Genomic DNA, 23,165 nt, shown 5'->3' on the forward strand with positions numbered 1-23,165 from the left:
GGAACGCAGACTGCGAGCCAGCCTAATCGCCCAACATCCATTGCCCAACCTCACTAATGCTCTTGTGGAAAACCTTCCCAGAAGAGTGGAGGCTGTTATAGCAGCAAATGGGGGGGACCAACTTAGATGTTCCACGAGTAGGTGTCCACATACTTCTGGTCATGTAGTGTATGTTCTATAGAATTTGACGCACCTACGTGCAAACACACACACACAGTTGAAATAAGCAACAAGACAATGTCAGGTTTTCTTAATAAAAATATTTCATTTCAGGACATATAAATAAGTATTGAAACGCACAGTACAGATATTATTTGATATTAATAAATACTTAACAAAACAAAGCTTTTCATACAATACCCTATTATTGACAGGTTACACAAAAATGTCTCACAACTTTTGCATGTTTTGTTACAACTTTGCATGTTTATGTGTAACATTGGAATGTTGTCCCTATGTATGTCAAGGAAAGTACCAGAGCAGCTTACTAAGTATTGTGTAGTATGTAGTGGTCTGAACAGGGTTCAGACCCATAACCAAAGAGCATGTACTGACAACTAATTACCCTTGTAATATATTATATTATGTGTATCATCTGCTTACAGTGCAGATCTATATCTAGGCTGCCATAAGTCTAATCAACAAAATACATTTTTTGCAGGTGTCAGATATGCATATTGAACAGATGTCGGATATGCATATTGAACAGACTTCAACGATGCCTTAGTTAAGAGGTCAAATCAATGCTTTGAAGACGATGGCATGTTTTTGGGCAGTAAGGAAATGTCAGTTCAAATATATAGGTTTAAAAGAAGAAAACACAGTCATGTCAGTTTTATATCAAACAGAGTAGTAGAGTGAGGCATCGTGTGAGCAGAGCAGATTTCAGCAGAGCCCCTATGATAAAGAGGTACTATACTGCAGGCCAAGTTCTATGGGTGGTGAGGTATTTTACTGCAGGCTTGTATTTGTATTTATTATGGATACCCATCAGCTGCTGCCAAAGCAGCAGCTACTCTTCCTGGGGTCCAGCCATGCCACAGCTACAAGGTATGAACCAAGCTAAGGGCTGTGCTGCTGTTTTACCCCACAGGTGCTTGTTAACGTTCTCCCTCCCTCCATCCTCTGAATGAGGTGTTGAGCTCTACGGGGATTTCTCCTGGATTTATGTTCTCCCTCTGAATGAGGTGTTGAGCTCTACGGGGATTTCTCCTGCCTTTATGTTCTCCTTCCTTACCTCCAAACACACACTCCTTTCCTCACTGGCAATCCCCTTGGACGAGATCAACTGAACTCTGCTCTCATCTATAAGTAACTCATTAACTAGGAGTCTGTGTGAAGGTAATTGCCCAGCATTACCACATATAGAACACACTGTAACATGGTACAACTCTCAGGGCAAGCTAACTTGGACTTCTACAGTAGAGATACAAAAAGTGGTCGACAGCAAACTACGTCACAACGACTATGTACTGCCAGCAGACATCTATGTGGTGGTGGGAGAGGTTGAAAACAAGAACACAACAGCATATGTACTGCCTGTAGACATCTATGTGGTGGTGGGAGAGGTTGAAAACAAGAACACAACAGCATATGTACTGCCTGTAGACATCTATGTGGTGGTGGGAGAGGTTGAAAACAAGAACACAACAGCATATGTACTGCCTGTAGACATCTATGTGGTGGTGGGAGAGGTTGAAAACAAGAACACAATAGCATCTGTACTGCCTGTAGACATCTATGTGGTGGTGGGAGAGGTTGAAAACAAGAACACAACAGCATCTGAACTGAGGTTGAATATTGAGTTTTAACTACTGTTTTTCTCTGTCATGTAACATAACCTCTACGTTTGACTTCTGTTCAAGTAGCACCATTCAGTACTTAAGGGTACTGCCCACTCACAATCACTCAGATACTGTACATTAGCTGTCTAGGTATGGAACAGTTTTGACTGTACCTAATCCTGTTTAAACCACATTTCTACTGACCAAACTCTCATTTTGTTAGTGGTCGTGATGGCTTTGGCACAACTTTGCAGTTGTCAGAATTTTGGTCGATTGCTTAGCCGTATTATTAAGCAGCTTACGTATTGCGCTTTTTCAAGATACAATCAGTAGTACAGCATGATACTGTACACGTTTCTGTTGTCTGATACCTCACCTTTCATCCTGTACACGTTTCTGTTGTCTGACACGTATACCTCACCTTTCATCCTGTACACGTGGGATAATAAGAGGTATTCTGCCTGCCATTTCTACTGCCCCTGCTCTTTTCTCTTCATGAGCACATGCTAAAACGGGCGTCTGGCCTTAGGGTCACTCAGAGATGCTTTGACTAGCATGGTGGCACGACCATTTTAATCTTCCCCAAACCTTTGGGCTCACCCCCTGTAGACCTGCTTAAAGTGGTCACATTCGTTACAGAAGCCTTGCTTCTCTATGTTGGCATAGTGGTCACAGCCTTGGGCTTTACAGCTCTGCTTCATCGTCTCCTTAGGTGCCCCTGCCCTCTCCCTGCGGCTCTCTCTCTGCCCCCGTGTGGCCCGGCACTCTGGACACGGGTCTGTGCAGCCAGGGGAGAAGTTACTGCAGCCATTCCACCTGCACGTGGCCTGGGTCTGGGTCTTTCTGGGTTTGTCTTGTTCTGGTTTAGCAGTCCGCTGCAGATAGAGAAAAACAAAGAGGAAACAAATCATTCTACACTCTGAAACTGTAAAAATGATTTGCAATTCAAGATGTGGTGTACAGCCACTGGGCCCTGTGTGAGAGGGAGGGAGACACTCACCATGACCAGCGGAGGGGAGTGGGCACCGGGAGCCCTGGTAGCATTCTGGTTGAACCTGGAGCTCTGCTCGTTAAAGAAGCACTTGTTACAGTAGCCCTCCAGCATGGCATTGCCCATGGCCCCACACCCCAGGCCCTGACAGCGCGAAGCATTCTGGAAGCCTGCCTCCGACGCGTGGCGAGTCTGGATTGGAGCAGGAGGAGGAAGGGTCGCTACTGGAGGAGATAAACCCAGAGAAACCACATGTCAAACTAACATATGACCAGACACAATATCAACTATTCTTGAGATTCAGGTAAATTTGCAGCTTTCCCAGTTCTGTCTGGTATGAACATCGAGTTAGTTTCATGTTGTTTCTAAGTATACTGACATAAGTACACCAAGATAAGACATGACAGCTGTGGGTTTTGATGTGGCCTGATTCCTTCTATATATTTTGCTGGGACATGAAAAGAAAAGCATTTCTTGTTAAAATGACTAAGAACAAGCATCTGATTAGACTTACGGTGGTTGGTCTGATAGTCCACATAGCAGATGGTGCAGAATCCACGCTTCTGTTGAGTTCCAAAGAACTGGCATCCCGACCTTTTACAGGGCCGGCCCGAGCCCTCAGATTCCCTGGGCGGGGGCTGGGTCCATAACGACCCAGAAGAGGACGCTGCTGCCGGCGGCTGGGGCTCCTCACCCCGCTCTGTGCCAGTACTCTGGAAGCAAGGGGGGCACAGTCCGTTAAATATCCTGAAGGCCTCCTGGTGGCACATGCCGCACCTTCCTGGTGCATTCTGCCGGCTGTTAAAGCAGCGTTCACACAGACCATTGTGCTCCTTGCTGCGGGTGAAAACGCAGCCAGGCATCTTGCACTTCATGGCGTGGGTTTCGCTGTAACAGCAGGATGTCGAGCGCGGTGTAGCGACGGAGAGCGGGCTGGATAACACAGCCAGGCAGCCAGAGGGGCTGGGCCGTACTCTACTACTACACCCCGGCTCACAAGCCTGATTTCCGCCTTTCGTAGGGGCAGCCTCTATCCTCCCGTTAGGCTGGCCCTGGCGTTTCTCAAAGCACTCGTGGCAGTGTGGCTGGGTGTCCACGGAGACGTAGAAGGTGCACCGTGGTGTGGCACATCGGATCTCGATGAGGGACAGCTGAGACACGGAGAAGGGGGTGGTCTATGGGGGTGGGGGGCCCACAGTTGGTCCTTGTCCTCCTGCCAGCGCTTGTACTCGTGGTTGACCAACTGGAGGTAGTCCTCCATCAGGTTCATGTCCTCAGGCAGGTTTCCTTCATCCAGCCTGGGAAAGGCAGCACGCAACACACTCAATACTACTGATAGTATAATTATACACCTCGTGGCCAGGCTGCCAGGTCATCAATAATGACAATTGGTTCTCAACTTGACCCACCCCAATAAATAAAGCACTATTATGCCACAAAGACTTTTTAAAAACAGATTCATGGCTCTAGCGTCCCACCCACCTGGCAGCGCTGATGATGCGTGTGGTATCGTAGCCCAGTCCAATGACAGGGATCTCCATCAGCATTAGGTAGTCCTTCAGAAGCCTCTCCTTCTGCGTCTGCTCCTTCTCCATCAAGAAGTGCACGTTGAGCTCCTCGAAGCCCCCGCGGCCCGGGTTGATCAGCGGCACTGCTCGGATCTCTGGGGCACACAGTCATAATGATGATAAACAGGAAGTATTATATAGCTAGCACCTTTCTGGTGCACAATGACACCGTACACCAAAACAGCACAATTAAATGACCCAATTTAGTAAGGTGTGGAAGATAGGTCACATTCCCCCTCATCCTACTAGCACTTCACAACACAGTAATCTATCAACGACGGTTACTGTTCACACCTGGGCCACTGTCTTTGATGGTGATGAGGGGGGCAAAGTGCTGGGAGTCGTAGCCAAGCACTATGGGGTACTTGTAGCACTCCCTTGGAGGCCAGTGCAGAGGAAGGTAGATGCCCCCCACGTTGAGGGGAGAGAAGGAGGAGCAGGACCTCATGCTGCGCAGCACCTGGTCTGTAAGGATACAGTCATGAGTTAGTCACTGAACACAATACAGCACACTGACTTCTTCTACTGCTGTAGTAGGCAAACCTACAGACACAGCACACTGACTACTTCTACTGCTATAGAAGACAGACCTACTAGCTCATTCACTCTTTCCCCACCTGTTCTCTCTTCCCCTCTGATTAGGTCTCTATTTCTCTCTCTGTTCCTGCTACTTTCAGTGTCTGATTCTTGTTTGTGTTTTTGATGCCAGAAGCAAGCTGTCGTCCCGTTTGCTTCCACCTTGTCCTATCCTGTCGGAGTCTGCCTGGCAGGTGCATCCTGCATTATACTAACGTTCTTTTTGTTCCATTGACTACGTTGGAAGAGGATTTATGCCATTCCTGTTTTTCATTAAAGAACTCTGTTTTCTGTTAAAACCGCTTTTGGGTCTTCACCAAGTACATAACAGAAGAATCAGACCAAGAATGGACCCAGCGGCCCGGACCCTTTTCACTCCGCCCGTCGAGATCCAGGAGCGATGCTAGGCAGACACGAGGAGGAATTGTCTGCTGCTCGACATGCCGTTGAGACCCTGGCCGTCCAAGTTCCGACCACAAGACAGGTTCACCAACTCCACCTCGATCCACCGCCCACTTCCAGGGTTTCCGTTCTCCGGAGCCCAGGATCAACAACCCGCCGTGTTACTCTGGGGAGCCCACTGAGTGCCGCTCATTCCTCACTCAGTGTGATGTGGTGTTCTCTCTCCAGCCCAACACTTACCCAGGAGCGCAGCCCGCATCGCCTACGTCATTTTCTCCTTACCGGACGGGCGCGTGAGTGGGGCACGGCAGTCTGGGTTGCGAGGGCTGAGTGTATTAACCAGTATCAGGACTTTAAGGAGGAGATGATACGGGTTTTTGACCGTTCTGTTTTTGGGAGGAGGCTTCCAGGGCCCTGTCTTCCCTATGTCAGGGGAATCGATCCATAACGGATTATTCTATTGAGTTTCGCACTCTCGCTGCCTCTAGTGACTGGAACGAGCCGGCTTTGCTCGCTCGTTTTCTGGAGGGTCTCCTCGTCGAGGTTAAGGATGAGATCCTCTCCCGGGAGGTTCCTTCCAGTCTGGACTCCTTAATAGCTCTCGCTATTCGCATAGAGCGACGGTTTGATCTTCGTCGCCGAGCTCGTGGAAAGGAGCTCGCGTTCTCCGTTGCTCCCCTCTCCACATCACTGCCACCTGCCGCATCACTGCCACCCTCCTCCGCCGGCTCGGATGCTGAGCCTATGCAGCTGGGGGTATCCGCATCTCGGCCAAGGAGAAGGAACGGAGAATCACCAATCGCCTCTGTCTCTACTGCGGCTCCGCTGGTCATTTTGTCACCTCATGTCCAGTAAAAGCCAGAGCTCATCAGTAAGAGGAGGGCTACTGGTGAGCGCAACTACTCAGGCCTCTCCTTCTGGATCACGCACTACCTTTTCCGGTCCATCTCCGCTGGCCCGGTTCATCTGCTTCCTGCAGTGCCTTGATAGACTCTGGGGCGGAGGGCTGTTTTATGGACGAGACCTGGGCTCGGGAACATGACATTCCTCTCAGACAGTTAGGGAGCCCACGGCCTTGTTCGCTTTAGATGGTAGTTCTCTCCCCCAAGATTCAGCGTGAGACGCTGCCTTTAACCCTCACTGTCTCTGGTAATCATAGCGAAACCATTTCTTTTTTAATTTTTCGTTCACCTTTTACACCTGTTGTTTTGGGTCATCCCTGGCTAGTGCGCCATAACCCTTCTATTAATTGGTCTAGTAATACTATCCTATCCTGGAATGTTTCTTGTCATGTGACCTGTTTAATGTCTGCTATCCCTCCTGTTTCCTCTGTCTCTTCTTCACAGGAGGAGCCTGGCGATTTGACAGGGGTGCCGGAGGAGTATCACGATCTGCGCACGGTGTTCAGTCGTTCCAAGGCCACTTCTCTCCCTCCACACCGGTCGTATGACTGTAGTATTGATCTCCTTCCGGGAACTACTTCCCCCCGGGGTAGATTATACTCTCTGTCGGCTCCCGAACGTAAGGCTCTCGAGGATTATTTGTCGGTTTCGCTCGACGCCGGTACCATAGTCTCCTCCTCCTCTCCCGCCGGAGCGGGGTTTTTTTTTGTTCAGAAGAAGGACGGGTCCCTGCGCCCATGCGTGGATTATCGAGGGCTGAATGACATAACAGTTAAGAATCGTTATCCGCTTCCTCTTATGTCTTCAGCCTTCGAGATCCTGCAGGGAGCCAGGTTTTCACCAAATTGGACCTTCGTAACGCCTACCATCTCGTGCGCATCAGGGAGGGGGACGAGTGGAAGACGGCGTTTAACACTCCGTTAGGGCACTTTGAATACCGGGTTCTTCCTTTCGGCCTCGTTAACGCTCCAGCTGTCTTTCAGGCACTAGTTAACGACGTCCTGAGAGACATGCTGAACATTTTGTTTTCGTTTACATGGACGATATCCTGATTTTTTCACCGTCTCTCTCGATTCATGTTCAGCACGTGCGACGCGTCCTCCAGCGCCTTTGGAGAACTGTCTTTATGTGAAGGCTGAGAAGTGCACTTTTCATGCCGCCTCTGTCCCTTTTCTCGGTTCCGTTATTTCCGCTGAGGGCATTAAGATGGATCGCTAAGGTCCAGGCTGTCATTGATTGGCCCGTTCCTAAGTCACGCGTCGAGCTGCAGCGCTTTCTGGGCTTCGTAATTTCTATCGTCGTTTCATCCGTAATTTCGGTCAGGTGGCAGCTCCCCTCACAGCCCTTACTTCTGTTAAGACGTGCTTTAAGTGGTCCGTTTCCGCCCAGGGAGCTTTTGATCTTCTTAAGAATCGTTTTACATCCGCACCTATTCTTGTTACACCTGACATCTCTAGTCAGTTTGTTGTTGAGGTTGACGTATGGCCAGAGGTGGGCGTGGGAGCCATTCTTTCTCAGCGCTCTTTCTCTGACGGCAAGGTCCATCCTTGCGCGTTTTTCTCTCATCGCTTATCGCCGTCAGAACGTAATCCATGATGTTGGTAATCGCGAACTGCTCGCCATCCGCTTAGCCCTAGGCGAATGGCGACAGTGGTTGGAGGGGGCGACGTTTTTTGTCGTTTGGACTGACCATAGGAACCTTGAGTACATCCGTTCAGCCAAACGACTTAATGCGCGTCAGGCTCGTTGGGCTCTGTTTTTCGCTCGTTTCGAGTTTGTTATTTCTTATCGTCCGGGCTCAAAAACACCAAGCCTGATGCTTTATCTCGTCTCTTCAGTTCTTCTGAGGTCTCCACCGACCCCGAGGGGATTCTCCCTGACGGGCGTGTTGTCGGGTTGACTGTCTGGGGAATTGAGAGGCAGGTAAAGCAAGCACTCGCTCACACTCCGTCGCCGCGAGCTTGTCCTAGGAACCTTCTGTTCGTTCCCGTTCCTACCGTCCGGCCGTTCTTCAGTGGGCCCACTCTGCCAAGTTAGCCGGCCACCCCGCGTTCGGGGTACGCCGCTTCCATTCGCCAGCGTTTCTGGTGGCCCACTCGGGAACGTGACGCGCGTCGATTTGTCGCCGCTTGTTCGGTCTGCGCGCAGACTAAATCTGGGAACTCTCCTCCTGCCGGCCGTCTCCAGACCGCTTCCCATTCCTCTCGACCGTGGTCTCACATCGCTTAGATTTTATCACCGGACTGCCTTCATCAGCGGGGAAGACAGTTATTCTTACGGTTGTCGATAGATTTTCTAAGGCGGCTCATTTCATTCCTCTCGCTAAGCTTCCTTCTGCTAAGGAGACGGCTCAGATCATTATCGAGAATGTTTTCCGAATTCATGGCCTTCCGTCTGACGTCGTTTCCGACAGAGGCCCGCAGTTCACGTCTCAATTTTGGAGGGAGTTTTGCCGTTTGATTGGGGCTTCCGTCAGTCTCTCGTCCGGCTTTCATCCCCAGTCTAACGGTCAAGCCGAACGGGCCAATCAGACTGTTGGTCGCATTTTACGCAGTCTTTCTTTCGTAACCCTGCGTCTTGGTCAGAACAGCTCCCTGGGCAGAGTACGCCCACAACTCGCTTCCCTCGTCTGCTACCGGTCTATCTCCTTTTCAGAGTAGCCTCGGGTACCAGCCTCCGCTGTTCTCATCTCAGCTCGCCGAGTCCTGCGTCCCCTCCGCTCAGGCTTTTGTCCAGCGTTGCGAGCGCACCTGGAAGGGGGGTCAGGTCGGCACTTTGCCGTAATAGGGCGCAGAATGTGAGGGCCGCTAATAGCGTAGGACCAAGAGTCCTAGATATTGTTGCGGTCAGAGAGTATGGCTCTCCACTCAGAACCTTCCCCTTAAGACAGCTTCTCGCAAGTTGGCCCCATGCGGTTCATTGGTCCGTTCCGTATTTCTCAGGTCATTAATCCTGTCGCAGTGCGACTTCTTCTCCCGCTATCTTCGTCGCGTTCACCCGGTCTTCCATGTCTCCTGTGTTAAGCCCGTTCTTCGCGCCCCCGCTCGTCCCTCCCTCCCCCCATCCTTGTCGAGGGCGCACCCATCTACAGGGTTCGTAAGATTTTGGACATGCGCCCTCGGGCCGTGGTCATCAGTACCTAGTGGATTGGGAGGGGTACGGTCCTGAGGAGAGGAGTTGGGTTCCCTCTCGGGACGTGCTGGACCGTTCGCTGATCGATGATTTCCTCCGTTGCCGCCAGGTTTCTCCTCGAGTGCGCCAGGAGGCGCTCGGTGAGTGGGGGGGGGTACTGTCATGTCTTGTTATGTCTGTTCCTGTCCTTTCTCTTCACTCTGTCTCTCTCTGCTGGTCTTTTTAGGTTACCTTCTCTGTCTCTCATTCTTCAGCTGTTCTACATCTCCCCTAACTAGCTCATTCACTCTTTCCCCACCTGTTCTCTCTTCCCCTCTGATTAGGTCTCTATTTCTCTCTCTGTTCCTGCTACTTTCAGTGTCTGATTCTTGTTTGTGTTTTTGATGCCAGAAGCAAGCTGTCGTCCCGTTTGCTTCCACCTTGTCCTATCCTGTCGGAGTCTGCCTGGCAGGTGCATCCTGCATTATACTAACGTTCTTTTTGTTCCATTGACTACGTTGGAAGAGGATTTATGCCATTCCTGTTTTTCATTAAAGAACTCTGTTTTCTGTTAAAACCGCTTTTGGGTCTTCACTCAAGTACATAACAAAAAGACAGCACACTGACTGATTCTACTGCTGTAGTAGACAAATCTACAGAAAGACCTACAGAAACTGCATATACGTCTGCGTTTGAACTTCTGATGAACTGAGTGATGAGAGGGTCCATTGAGGAAGGCTGTACCTGCGATGACGATTATGGGCCTGCGGAGGATGTTGGAGAGGATAAAGATGTGCATGTCCTCCAGGGAGTCAAACTGCAGCCCATTGCGGCTGGACACAGGCGAAGCCATCTTGATGATCTTCTCCCATTCCTCCTCCCAATTCTGACAGAAGAATAATCAATTAAAACCAATTTAGCTGCTATAAACATCATGATCCTACTAACAGTTGATACTACTAACAGACCTGGGTGATACTACTAACAGACCTGGTTGAAACTACCAACAGGTGATACTAGTAACAGACCTGGGTGATACTAGCAACAGACCTGGGTGATACTAGCAACAGACTTGGGTGATACTAGTAACAGACCTGGGTGATACTAGTAACAGACCTGGGTGATACTACTAACATACCTGGGTGATACTACTAACAGACCTGAGTGATACTACTAACAGGTGATACTACTAACATACCTGGGTGATACTAGTAACAGGTGATACTACTAACATACCTGGGTGATACTACTAACAGACCTGGGTGATACTACCAACAGGTGATACTACTACCAGACCTGGGTGATACTACTAACAGATCTGCGTGACACTACTAACAGACCTGGGTGATACTAGCAACAGACTTGGGTGATACTACTAACAGACCTGGGTGATACTACTAACAGACCTGGGTGAAACTACCAACAGGTGATACTACTAACAGACCTGGGTGATATTAGCAACAGACCTGGGTGATACTAGCAACAGACTTGGGTGATACTACTGACAGACCTGGGTGATACTACTGACAGACCTGGGTGAAACTACTTACAGACCTGGGTGATACTACTAACAGACCTGAGTGATACTACGAACAGGTGATACTACTAACACCTGGGTGATACTAGTAACAGGTGATACTACTAACAGACCTGGGTGATACTACTAACAGACCTGGGTGATAGTACCAACAGGTGATACTACTACCAGACCTGGGTGATACTACTAACAGATCTGGGTGACACTACTAACAGACCTGGGTGATACTACTAACAGACCTGGGTGAAACTACCAACAGGTGATACTACTAACAGACCTGGGTGATACTAGTAACAGACCTGGGTGATACTAGTAACAGACCTGGGTGATACTACTAACAGACCTGGGTGATACTACTAACAGACCTGAGTGATACTACTAACATACCTGGGTGATACTACTAACAGACCTGGGTAATACTACTAACAGCCCTGGGTGATTCTACCAACAGGTGATACTACTAACAGACCTGGGTGATACTACTAACAGACCTGGGTGATACTAGTAACAGACCTGGGTGATACTACTAACAGACCTGGGTGATACTACTAACAGATCTGGGTGACACTACTAACATACCTGAGTGATACTACTAACAGACCTGGGTGAAACTACCAACAGGTGATACTACTAACAGACTTGGGTGATACTAGCAACAGACCTGGGTGATACTAGCAACAGACTTGGGTGATACTACTGACAGACCTAGGTGATACTACTGACAGACCTGGGTGAAACTACTTACAGACCTGGGTGATACTACTAACAGACCTGAGTGATACTACTAACAGGTGATACTACTAACATACCTGGGTGATACTAGTAACAGGTGATACTACTAACAGACCTGGGTGATACTAGTAACAGACCTGGGTGATACTACCAACAGGTGATACTACTACCAGACCTGGGTGATACTACTAACAGATCTGGGTGACACTACTAACAGACCTGGGTGATACTACTAACAGACCTGGGTGAAACTACCAACAGGTGATACTACTAACAGACCTAGGTGATACTAGTAACAGACCTGGGTGATACTACTAACAGACCTGGGTGATACTACTAACAGACCTGGGTGATACTACTAACAGACCTGGGTGATACTACTAACAGACCTGGGTGATACTACTAACAGACCTGGGTGATACTACCAACAGGTGATACTACTAACATACCTGGGTGATACTACTAACAGACCTGGTTGAAACTACCAACAGGTGATACTACTAACAGATCTGGGTGATACTAGCAACAGACCTGGGTGATACTAGCAACAGACTTGGGTGATACTACTGACAGACCTGGGTGATACTACTGACAGACCTGGGTGAAACTACTTACAGACCTGGGTGATACTACTAACAGACCTGAGTGATACTACTAACAGGTGATACTACTAACATACCTGGGTGATACTAGTAACAGGTGATACTACTAACAGACCTGGGTGATACTACTAACAGACCTGGGTGATACTACCAACAGGTGATCCTACTACCAGACCTGGGTGATACTACTAACAGATCTGGGTGACACTACTAACAGACCTGGGTGATACTACTAACAGACCTGGGTGAAACTACCAACAGGTGATACTACTAACATACCTGGGTGATACTAGTAACAGGTGATACTACTAACAGACCTGGGTGATACTACTAACAGACCTGGGTGACACTACTAACAGACCTGGGTGATACTACTAACAGACCTGGGTGAAACTACCAACAGGTGATACTACTAACAGACCTGGGTGATACTAGTAACAGGTGATACTACTAACAGACCTGGGTGATACTACTAACAGACCTGGGTGACACTACTAACAGACCTGGGTGATACTACTAACAGACCTGGGTGAAACTACCAACAGGTGATACTACTAACAGACCTGGGTGATCTGCTATAGTAATATCATCCTGTTCATAGAGGAGGTCTGCTATAGTAACATCATCCTGGTCGTAGAGGTCTGCTATAGTAACATCATCCTGGTCGTAGAGGAGGTCTGCTATAGTAACATCATCCTGGTCGTAGAGGAGGTCTGCTATAGTAACACCATCCTGGTCGTAGAGGAGGTCTGCTATAGTAACATCATCCTGGTCGTAGAGGAGGTCTGCTATAGTAACATCATCCTGGTCGTAGAGGAGGTCTGCTATAGTAACATCATCCTGGTCGTAGAGGAGGTCTGCTATAGTAACATCATCCTGGTCGTAGAGGAGGTCTGCTATAGTAACATCATCCTGGTCGTAGAGGAGGTCTGCTATAGTAACATCATCCTGGTGGTAGAGGAGGTCTGCTATAGTAACATCATCCTGGTCGTAGAGGAGGTCTGCTATAGTAACACCATCCTGGTCGTAGAGGAGGTCTGCTTTAGTAACACCATCCTGGTCGTAGAGGAGGTCTGCTATAGTAACATCATCCTGGTCGTAGAGGAGGTCTGCTTTAGTAACACCATCCTGGTCGTAGAGGAGGTCTGCTATAGTAACACCATCCTGGTCGTAGAGGAGGTCTGTTATTCAAACACAATCCTTGTCGTAGAGGGGGCCTCCGTTCCTCACCATAGTGCTGTAACGCAGGCCAGTCTGGGTGAACTCCTGAGACTGCAGTAGCTCTGTCTGGAAACGGGCTCTAAAGTTGCCTGTTTCGTTCTCCTTGAGCACACTGTGCAGGGCCTTCCTCAGGACCAGGTCTGTGTCCTGCACCCCCAGCATGTACTGAGAGGCAGCATGGAGAAGACAGTTCCCATCTCCTGCAACACACACAAAGCCATGACATATGGGGGCAGATATTACATACAAGTGTAGGCTCTTAATTTGATCACTCTTTTGTTGCTGAGAATTTATTATGTTCACGCATTCAAACTTTGTAAAGTTCCATCTGGTTTGATCCAGGCATGTAGAGTGGAGGGTAAGTTTATCTACAGTTCCGTTACTAATACAACTCTTTACTATGATTCTGTGTTTGTGAAATACAAACTTCCCATCACCACAGGTAAGACTGCGAGTTATTAACAGCAAAACTATCCATCGCCGACAAAGACCTGTATCGCTCTGAGAAAAAGGAGGAAAAGGAGAGGGGATTTCCAGAGCAGCTCTTGCAGCGCTCTTTAGGCATCCGTTATATCTGACCACCATTCATCACCTTACAGAGGAAATATAAAACGCACTGAGAAAGTTTGATATCATAGACTATCAGCACTGTTGGTTTGTTATATCTGACCACCATTCATCACCTTACAGTGGAAATGATGTCACAGAATATCAGCACTGTTGGTTTGTGTGGTGTACTTTCGTCGCTTTCCATGTGTTGTCTTCTATGGTTGTCTTCATGTCATACAACATGGCTAAAACAGACTGGACCACTAGGCCAATGACACATACAGTATTGGTTTAAACTCTAACTGTAGTTTAATTAGGCCGTCATATGCTCCCTTGGCACGTTAACACTAAAACAACCTCAACTAAATAAGAGAATGAAGAAACAGCCTTCAGTGATGACTGGAGAGGGTGACAGATGGGCAAAATGAGTAAATCAGGTAAAGTTGCATTTGCAGGTTTAATTCCTAGTTTAAGAAATCAATGATAAACCATCTGGCAGACAAACCGTCTGACTCTTACTGCAGGTCAGTGGGGTCTTTTTGTCATTGTAACAAAATGGGCCTAAAGCATTTGAAATACCCTGCTGCCTGCCACACCAAAGAGAGGAATTTCCCTGATTGTGGTTCTCTGTGACTAAGTGCCGTGAAGCTGCCATTTGACTCTTTCTTCCCCTTGTCAGCTACTCCAGAGACATCCGAGACATGTGGCCCTGGACTTTCCAGAGGGCGGTGCTTGGCTCGGCTGGAATGTTTTCTATTCACGAGCTTCACCAACAACCAATAGAGATCTCATTTTCGTGTGGTATGATATATTTTAATATTTTACACCCGCATATTTCTTTACCTAAAAAGAAGAAGTTCTGAGTTCCGACACTGAATACCTTCGGCCTTCCTCTTTTTCTCTTCCGCCATGTTGAATACACCAGTAGAGGTGGACAGCGTGTCGAATACACCAGTAGAGGTGGACAGTGTGTCGAATACACCAGTAGAGGTGGACAGTGTGTCAAATATATCAGTAGAGGTGGACAGCGTGTCGAAAACACCAGTAGAGGTGGACAGTGTGTCGAATACACCAGTTGAGGTGGACAGCGTGTCGAATACACCAGTAGAGGTGGACAGTGTGTCAAATATACCAGTAGAGGTGGACAGCGTGTCGAATACACCAGTAGAGGTGGACAGCGTGTCGAATACACCAGTAGAGGTGGACAGCGCGTCAAATACACTAGTAGAGGTGGACAGCGTGTCGAATACACCAGTAGAGGTGGACAGCGTGTCGAATACACCAGTAGAGGTACACCAGTAGGAGCGTGTCGAATACACTAGTAGAGGTGGACAGCATGTTGAATACACCAGTGGAGGTGGACATCGTGCTGAAAACACCAGTAGAGGTGGACAGTGTGTCGAAAACACCAGTAGAGGTGGACAGCGTGTCGAATACACTAGTAGAGGTGGACAGCGTGTCGAATACACCAGTAGAGGTGGACAGCGTGTCGAATACACCAGTAGAGGTGGAGAGCGTGTCGAATACACTAGTAGAGGTGGACAGCATGTTGAATACACCAGTGGAGGTGGACATCGTGCTGAAAACACCAGTAGAGGTGGACAGCGTGTCGAAAACACCAGTAGAGGTGGACAGCGTGTCGAAAACACCAGTAGAGGTGGACAGCGTGTCGAATACACTAGTAGAGATGGACAGCGTGTCGAATACACCAGTGGAGGTGGACAGCATGTCGAATACACAAGTAGAGGTGGACAGCGTGTCAAATGTACCAGTAGAGGTGGACAGCGTGTCGAATACACCAGTAGAGGTGGACAGCGTGTCAAATACACCAGTAGAGGTGGACAGCGTGTCGAATACACCAGTAGAGGTGGACAGCGTGTCAAATATACCAGTAGAGGTGGACAGCGTGTCGAATACACCAGTAGAGGTGGACAGCGTGTCAAATACACCAGTAGAGGTGGACAGCGTGTCAAATACACCAGTAGAGGTGGACAACGTGTCGAATACACCAGTAGAGGTGGACAGCGTGTCGAATACACCAGTAGAGGTGGACAGCGTGTCGAATACACTAGTAGAGGTGGACAGCATGTTGAATACACCAGTGGAGGTGGACACTGTGTTGCGATAAGTGCAACACTGTTTTTACATACTGTATGCTCTCAAATATTATACCTTTGTAATGTGTATCACTATCATACCCTTGTAATATGTGCATCACTATTATAACTATGTAATATGTAATATAAACTGGTTGTTTTGAGTCCTGAATGCTGATTGGCTGAAAGCCATGGTATATCAGACCGTATTCCATGGGTATGACAAAAAAGTACTGGTCTAATTACGTTGGTAATCAGTTTATAATAGTGATAAGGCAATAAGGTATTTGTGGTATATGGCCAATATACTGACGGCTAAGGGCTGTGTCCAGGCACTCCGTGTTGGCCATATACCACACCTCCTCCGCCTTATTGCTTAATTATAACTATGTAATATGTATTATAACTATGTACATTATTATAACTATGTACATTATTATAACTATGAAATATGTATTATAACTATGTACATTATTATAACTGTGATATGTACATTACTATTATAACTCTGCAAAATGTATTATAACTCTGTAATATGTACATTACTATTATTAACTATGTAATAGCTATTATAACTATGTAATATGTACATTACTTTTACAACTATGTTATATGTATATCACTATTACAACTATGTAATAGGTATTATAACTATAATATGTACATTACTATTACAACTATGTAATAGGTATTACAACTACGTAATAATTACATTACTATTACAACTATGTTATATGTATATTACTACTATAACTATGCAATGGTATTATATCTAATATGTATATTACTATCATAACTATGTAATAGGTATTATAACGATGTAATATGTACATTACTATTATAAGTATAAAATGTACATTACTATTAGAACTATGTAATAGGTATTATAACTATGTAATATGTACATTACTATTATAAGTATAAAATGTACATTACTATTATAACTATGTAAATCAAATCAAATCTAATCTAATTTTATTTGTCACATACACATGGTTAGCAGATGTTAATGCGAGTGTAGCGAAATGCTTGTGCTTCTAGTTCCGACAATGCAGTAATAACCAACAAGTAATCTAACTAACAATTCCAAAACTACTGTCTTATACACACAAGTGTAAGGGGATAAAGAATATGTACATAAAGATATATGAATGAGTGATGGTACAGAGCAGCATAGGCAAGATACAGTAGATGGTATCGAGTACAGTAGGTATTATAACTATGTAATAGGTATTATAACTATGTAATAGGTATTATAACCATGTAATAGGTATTATAACTATGTAATAGGTATATTACTATTTTAGCTCTGTATAGGTATTTTAACTATGTAATATGTACATTACTATCATAACTATGTAATAGGTATTATAACTATGTATTATGTATATTACTACTAATATTACTACTACTAATATTATTACTACTATAATTATGTAATATGTACATTACTAGAACATTACTATTATAACTATGTAATATGTACGTTTTTATTATAAATATGTAATGGGTTTTATAACAACGTTGTTTTATAATGTTGTTTAATAACAACGTAATAGGTATAACTATATAATAGTATAATAATATAATAATACCTATATATAGGTATATTACTATTTTAAACTCTGTAATAGAATAGAATATGTATTCTAACTATGTAATATGTACATTATGTACATAACTATGTAATAGGTATTATAACTATATAATATGTAAATTACAACTATAACTATGTAATATGTACATTGCTATCATAACTATGTAATAGGTATTATAACTATGTAATATGTGTATTACTACTATAACTATGTCATAGGTATTATAACCACGTAATATGTATATTACTACTATAACTATGTAATATGTACATTACTATTATAAGTATAATATGTACATTACTATTATAACTACGTAATAGGTATTATAACTATATAATAGGCATATTACTATTATAACTCTGTAATATGTATTATACCTCTAATATGTATTATAACTATGTAATATGTATTATAACTATGTAATATGTAATATGTACATTGCGATTATAACTATGTAATAAGCTGAATCATGAGGTGATGGTCGTGGATGAATAGCACAACAATGGGCTTAAGGATCTTCAGGATCTCGTCAATTTACCACAATAAAATGAAATCGTCTAAGTTTACCGTAGCTTATGCCTGCCCATAGCATAACCCCACCGTCACTATGGGGCACTCTGTTCACAACGTTGACATCAGCAAACTGCTCGCCCACACAACACCATACACGTGGTTTGCGGTTGTTTGAGGCCGGTTGGACGTAATGCCAAATCCTCTAAACAACTTTAGGTGGGTTATGACAGAGGTGGGTTATGACAGAGAAATTAACATTTAATTCTCTGACAACACTTAAGACATCTGTGGCATTGCGTTGTGTGACAAAACTGCATATTTTATTGTCCCCAGCACAAGGTTCCCATCCTCTACCTCTCCTGTCCTCCTCTACCTCTCCTGTCCTCCTCTACCTCTCCTGTCCTCCTCTACCTCTCCTGTCCTCCTCTATCTCTCCTGTCCTCCTCTACCTCTCCGGTCCTCCTCTATCTCTCCTGTCCTCCTCTACCTCTCCTGTCCTCCTCTACCTTTCCTGTCCTCCTCTACCTCTCCGGTACAGTCCTCCTCTACCTCTCCTGTCCTCCTCTACCTCTCCTGTCCTCCTCTACCTCTCCTGTCCTCCTCTATCTCTCCTGTCCTCCTCTATCTCTCCTGTCCTCCTCTATCTCTCCCTGTCCTCCTCTACTCTCCGGTACAGTCCTCCCTCTATCTCTCCTGTCCTCCCTACCTCTCCTACAGTCCTCCTCCTCTCCTGTCCTCCTCTATCTCTCCTGTCCTCCTCTACCTCTCCGGTACAGTCCTCCTCTACCTCTCCTGTCCTCCTCTATCTCTCCGGTACAGTCCTCCTCTACCTCTCCTGTCCTCCTCTATCTCTCCTGTCCTCCTCTACCTCTCCTACAGTCCTCCTCTACCTCTCCTGTCCTCCTCTATCTCTCCGGTACAGTCCTCCTCTACCTCTCCTGTCCTCCTCTATCTCTCCTGTCCTCCTCTACCTCTCCTACAGTCCTCCTCTACCTCTCCTGTCCTCCTCTATCCTCTCCGGTACAGTCCTCCTCTACCTCTCCTGTCCTCCTCTACCTCTCCTGTCCTCCTCTACCTCTCCGTCCTCCTCTACAGTCCTCCTCTACCTCTCCTGTCCTCCTCTACCTCTCCGGTACAGTCCTCCTCTACCTCTCCTGTCCTCCTCTATCTCTCCTGTCCTCCTCTACCTCTCCGGTACAGTCCTCCTCTACCTCTCCTGTCCTCCTCTATCTCTCCTGTCCTCCTCTACCTCTCCTGTCCTCCTCTACCTCTCCGGTACAGTCCTCCTCTACCTCTCCTGTCCTCCTCTATCTCTCCTGTCCTCCTCTACCTCTCCTGTCCTCCTCTATCTCTCCAGTCCTCCTCTACCTCTCCTGTCCTCCTCTATCTCTCCTGTCCTCCTCTACCCTCCTGTCCTCCTCTATCTCTCCTGTCCTCCTCTACCTCTCCTGTCCTCCTCTACCTCTCACTGTCCTCCTCTACCTCTCCTGTCCTCCTCTCTCTCCTGTCCTCCTCTACCTCTCCGGTACAGTCCTCCTCACCTCTCCTGTCCTCCTCTACCTCTCCTGTCCTCCTCTATCTCTCCTGTCCTCCTCTACCTCTCCTGTTCTCCTCTATCTCTCCTGTCCTCCTCTACCTCTCCGGTACAGTCCTCCTCTACCTCTCCTGTCCTCCTCTATCTCTCCTGTCCTCCTCTACCCTCATGTCCTCCTCTATCTCCTCTATCTACCTCCGGTACAGTCCTCCTCTACCTCTCCTGTCCTCCTCTATCTCTCCTGTCCTCCTCTACCTCTCCTGTCCTCCTCTATCTCTCCGGTACAGTCCTCCTCTACCTCTCCTGTCCTCCTCTATCTCTCCTGTCCTCCTCTACCTCTCCTGTCCTCCTCTATCTCTCCTGTCCTCCTCTACCTCTCCGGTACAGTCCTCCTCTACCTCTCTGGTCCTGTCCTGTCCTCCCCTAGTCATCTACCACTCCTGTCCTGTCCTCCCCTAGTCATCTACCACTCCTGTCCTGTCCTTATTCACCAGTCACCATACGCAATGGATTAATTCCAGTGAGTCAGCAGCCAGCCAACCAGCAACAGACAGAGTGGTCCTCCTCAGTCTAAAAGTCATAGCTGCTATGTCATTCATAGGAAAATCTACTCTATACTATAATTTCCCAAATCAAGGTCTGGCTGAGCCCTCCAGAGACTTCTATATTTTCTAAATCAAGGCCTGTCTGGGCCCTCCAAAGACTTCTATATTTTCCAAATTTAGGCATGGGTGGGCCCTCCAGAGACTTATATGAGGAAATTCCACTCACTCAATAGAAAGGAAATATGTATCATGTCAAGGGTCTTTCTGGATTGGATTTACAGGAAGACAAACTTCTCTTATCACTATAATTTTACTGGAAATACTTTAGTTTCAACATATATGGAAAATACATTAGCCTGATTCATGTTTCATGTACTGTTACTATGGTGTGACAGCATTAAAATGGCAAAGGTTCAACAAACCCTCATTGCTTACTATGTATGAATCCATAATTATGTCCTCTTTTTGTCTTGGTGTGAATAAACCATGGATTAAAACACAGCAGTAATCAACCTTAACAGTAAGATTGTAGTTATTAAGCAGCTATATGTGGAATAAGGCAACCACATGATAGTGAGGGAACCCATCAGCATTGGAATTTAAGACATGCCTATACAACTAATTCTAGTTGATGATGTTGGGAAGTAGTTTTGAGTGAGGTAAGATATTACCCTCAATAAGACAATAAACCTAATAACCTGGTTATATATCCACCTGACAATAACATTCCATCTTTGCAATGATTGCTGTATGATTTGTGAATAAAGGTCCAACTCACTTAGCTACTTATTGAGAGAAGGGGTATACCCAAACCTCCACTGCAAAGCAGACAGAAACAAATCATTACAGAGTTTGAATGTGTCAACAGAATTAACTCGGTCAACATGGTCTTTAGAACAATGGAGGGGAAATTATCAGTATGACATCATAGAATTTCTGCTTTGGGATGTCCCACATAAGTACCCTAGACATTATGATCTACAAATACTGTACTGTAAATCTGCAGAGTCATGTTAGGTACCATTCAAATCAAGAGCTGATAATGGTAATTCTAAAAGTGACACAACCCCCCTTTTCATAAATACCTCCTACCTTCCTACTAGAATGACCAACAAGGGAACAGGCACCGAAACCAAACTAATACATTACCATTGGTCCTCAGTGGTACCATTTTCTTGACCTCGTGGCACCAGTTGAGCTTCTTCTCCTGCTCTAGGGAGCTCTGCATGGCCCTGTCCAAGATGGCTGCCTGAATGACCTGTTGGAAGGCCTGAGGGAACTGGCTCATGCTGATCATCTCTAGGGTGTAGCGGTGCATGCCCCGCAGGTGGTGCATCAGGCTTTCACTGCCCGCAGGCTTCACTACATCGTTGGGCACCCGCTCCCGGATCTTGACCGCTTTCAGCAGGTTACTCACAAAGAGGAACTTGGGCAGGAAATTCTGTCCCTGGGACATGGTGTTCACCAGATGTAACGTGTACCAATGCAGAACTGAAGAGTAGGAAAACAGTTGTTGGTTGGTTTCATTGGCAGCATGTGGTTCTGATCACTGGACTATATGGCCCACTTCTAATACTAGACAAAGTGCGGGTCATGACTAAAGACAAAGTGCGGGTCATGACTAAAGACAAACAAGACAGCTTTTGTGTTATTTTCCAAGTTAGAATTCCCCCACAACCTCTGTTGCCCCAATGGGACAGAGGCACCCTCTACAAGCTGATGGTGATTTTTCAGACCCTAAGCCAAAGGACAGCTGTAGGCAGGGGCTAGTTAAAAAAATAAAAAATAAGGCCCACTCACAACCACCATCACAGAAAAGTCATGCTTCGATAATACTGGCAATGATTGATGCATAAGAATGGAACTATTTAAACCCCTTACAGTTCTTTCCATTTGTCAAATTGGAGGACCATTGAAACAGGAACTTGTCAGTCAGGCATTACTTATAACATAACAATAGGCTCTTATGATCTTATTGAAGAGGTACCTAACTACAATGTGATCAAATCAGATGTATACACTGTATATTTTTTGCACCGTGTACAGTGACAAAACTATTCAAGTATCCTTCATCAATTACAGTATAGCCTACCTTGAAGGCGCATAATGTAATTGTAGAATAACCTCTAAATATCTATGTAATAAGGAGAGTGTCGCTCTTTCGATATTGGCAGACTGGTCAGCGCACGGGGAATCATGAGCGCTGCAGTTCACACAAAAGACAGTAACAGGAGCCTGCTGACTGACGTTTGAATTACTTAGTCCATTCCTCTGACAGAAACATTGTAACATTGCATCGCGAGTATTGTCATAAACATAGTTAAAATGAAACATGAACTATTAATTCCATATTTAATTGCTTGAGGGTGACGTCTTCGTAAACAATGGCGCCCACCGACGTGCGCAACCTCGGTCTATCTTCCCAGAAACACAACAATGCAACGACGTATAGTATATAGATTTCAAACGCTAAAACGAAAGTGAGTTCCAATTATTGATAGAGAAACATATAGAATATGAATGAATATTACCTGTACAATAAGACCACCAACAAAGCCCTAAGGATGCTCCTGGTAGTCCTCTGCCACTTCAATCAGGGTAACCGCAGCAGTCCAAACAGCGCCATTCAGCCTTCTTCACAATCAATTATATGTTGGTATGTTTACTCTACATGTCAAAGCATAGATCACGTCCTCCAACTTAATGTAGTTCATGCAGACTGCGGAAAAGCCCAGGCAGACAAAGGGGATTTCCAGTGTTAGGGACTTTCCACTTATCTCTCACAGCCTTCAGACGCAGTTACATCTCACAAAACATAGGGGTGTCTGAGCAAAGCGCCATTAAGCTACGTTCTCTGGGTCGTGTGGTGACGAATAGCGCACTGAAATGCATGGTCCCACCTAC

At 46.1% G+C, this 23,165-nt stretch overlaps 1 pseudogene; it reads right to left on the reverse strand.

The window, feature by feature from the left end:
- Positions 1–245: 245 nt before the first annotated feature.
- LOC135511887 (tumor necrosis factor alpha-induced protein 3-like) lies at positions 246–23,075 on the reverse strand (annotated as a pseudogene).
- Between the last annotated feature and the right edge of the window lie 90 nt (positions 23,076–23,165).

The sequence above is a fragment of the Oncorhynchus masou genome, chromosome 24 (genome assembly GCF_036934945.1).
Source record: "Oncorhynchus masou masou isolate Uvic2021 chromosome 24, UVic_Omas_1.1, whole genome shotgun sequence".
Taxonomy (NCBI): Eukaryota; Metazoa; Chordata; class Actinopteri; order Salmoniformes; family Salmonidae; genus Oncorhynchus; species Oncorhynchus masou.